Below are 2,607 nucleotides of genomic sequence, written 5' to 3' on the forward strand. Positions count from 1 at the left end.
GTGTTGGACTCTTTGAAGAATTATGAATTGCATTTATTCTCCACAACCAGAAGTGGACCTACACAGGGCCTTGGGGGTCACGGAAATCCGTTAGCCTCGACAAAAACCCTATATATATATATATATATATATATATATATATATGTAGCTGTAAATACTTTAGTGACCGCTTAAATACTTTTCTTGCCCCCCACAATAACGAAAAGTGGGCTGGAGCGATGGTATTGTTTGTTGCATGAGTTCCGTCACTTAGTTGACGTCCCGGGTTCAAAACCAGCTTCCTATAAATTTACCTTTTAAATTGTTTTCCTTTTTGTTTTACTTTTTATAACGGGGAATATTCTAGTACTACTGTACAACACTATATAATAGTTGATTGATTTATATTTTTTATTTTTTCTAATCAGAATTTAATTATATTGTAATAGTTGTACATAATAATCAAGTTTATTATTTTATTCTTCTCCAAATTCCTACTCCTAAAATGAAAAACCCCAAAAGGCCAAAACCCAAAACCGTCACTCCTCACTCCAAAATAGAGTAGGGAGTACCAACCTTTCTTTCTCAATTCTTCTCATTACTTTGAAAAAGTAGCAGACATCAAATCTTTGGTTAGTGCTGCTCTTACTTTGAAACTTTTTAATTTATTTATAAGAGCATGAAGAATTGGAGATGGAGATTATAAGATTTTATTTAGCCTCAAATTTTTGGTCAACAATTGCCAGCAAAGGCATTCTTAATAAACTCTAAATCTATTATCCAAATGATTTTGTTGAGCTTCCATTTTCTCTCAAACTGAGTGGTCCTTTGATTTATAGACTATATATTATTCATGGATTCTGATTTACAACATGTTTGAAAATTAGATAACTCTTAAAAAAGTTGCACTATCCATAATGTGATTAACATTTGGAATATAGCGTCTAGGTAACACTATTATTGAATATCACTGTCCATTATTAATGTTGTGTGGTTTTCGAATATAACTCTATTTAGCATGTTTCTTAAGGTGTTGGCTTGTTCCTATTATGTTCTCTGTTTCATGTTTCACATCCAAGAATTGCTTAATTATTGTAGTATTTGCTTTATTCTTGATAAAAGGTTTGTGACTCTTCTATTGGTGTTGTGTTTGCTTGTATTCTTGATGGACTCTTAAATTTATCGAACCCGTTATTTTGTAGGAAGTTTTTGTTCTTGTGAATTGAGATGGATGTATTTTTGTCAAAGTTTAATTCTTATTGAAAATTTATTCCAGTTTAATCCATGTGTTACGCAGGTCAATTGGGAAGTCTGGATGAAATCAAAGCGTAAGCTCTTACTTTATTTTTGCCTTTGACTTAGCAAGTTTATATTATATAGTGAATTATGCTGCTTAATTATTTGGTCTATCCTAGCGTTTATATAGATTCTTTTATTGGCTAATAAGGTTTTGGGTAAGTCACTCTAATGGTAGTGGTGCCCCGTCATATTAAAATCCTGTGTTCGCCTCTGTCCACAACTCAAAACATTCTTTCATGTCATTCATCTTTTTATTAGTTCACTAGTAATAACAGTCTAGTTATAAGTAACTTTGAAGCTTGAATATGTATTTTAAATTCAGAATGTCAATCTGAATTGCAATTTGCTAGACGAGAATTGTCTTCTGGTATCTGGATCTATAGTTTTCAGTAGGTCTCTATCACCTTTGTGTTCTGCCCCGTGGTGAAGCCAGAATTTTCTGTACGTGCTTGCTTATATAATGTGAAATAAACATTGAATGTATGAAATAAACATCGAATGTATGATTTTCATGTTATAGAAATTAATAGAATAGCACATGAACTTATGGATAGGTGGATGAATTATCTTATCGATAGTACATGATTCCTTCCACTTCTTTGTGCTGTATTTAACTATTGCAGGCTAGGAGAGGAGTATGCGACATGCAATTATCTTTAGACCGGGGAACTATTTCCTTGGAGTTAATGCTTGTCTTGATGTGATGTGGAGGGTGTTTACTTTGTACATTAATTAGTTCTTTGGCAATGCCCTTGTACCTATTCAATCAAATTATAAATTACTAAAAAGAAAAATTGTAGTTCTCGCTATAAAGTTTTTAATATGTGGGGCTCTTTTTTTTTTTTTGGTTTGTGGGTGGGGGGAGGGGGGGTTGGAGGAGGGGGCGGTGGGGAGGGAGGGAGTATAGGGGAAAGGGGGGGAGAGAGAGGGATAGACTCAAAGCCTAATTGCGCCCTTTAAGACGACTCATCTCACATCTTAATTTTATGATTGACATTCATTTTTTCCGTGCGTCAGCACTCAACAGTGTCGACAAAAGAATCCTTTTTCGCTTCAGCAGTTGGCACCGATTTTTTTTGGGTTGCAAATTCAGCTACATTATTGTCAGGCAGTGGTACTCCTTTCTTGAATATGTTCAAGCTGCTACTTTCCATGTTAGTGCAGTACTCATGTCCCAATTAATGAATCCTTCTTGGCTCTAGCAAAGAAGGATCGGTCGGTTATTTCAGTATGAGTTTTGTTGAGCACGAGTGGCGGACCAATGTCTTAACCTTTTAGGATCATGAGATGAGCTACGAGGAATCTTCTTCCACCATTATAAGATATTTC

The 2,607-nt window shown here is 34.7% G+C and overlaps 1 long non-coding RNA gene across 1 annotated transcript; it reads left to right on the forward strand.

The window, feature by feature from the left end:
* The first annotated feature begins 492 nt into the window (after nucleotides 1–492).
* LOC109236443 lies at nucleotides 493–2,032 on the forward strand. Its single transcript, XR_002069491.1, has 3 exons — nucleotides 493–611; nucleotides 1,277–1,307; nucleotides 1,902–2,032. It is a non-coding gene; the product is annotated as an uncharacterized LOC109236443 (long non-coding RNA).
* Nucleotides 2,033–2,607: the final 575 nt, after the last annotated feature.

This window comes from Nicotiana attenuata, unplaced genomic scaffold, assembly GCF_001879085.1.
Source record: "Nicotiana attenuata strain UT unplaced genomic scaffold, NIATTr2, whole genome shotgun sequence".
NCBI lineage: Eukaryota > Viridiplantae > Streptophyta > Magnoliopsida > Solanales > Solanaceae > Nicotiana > Nicotiana attenuata.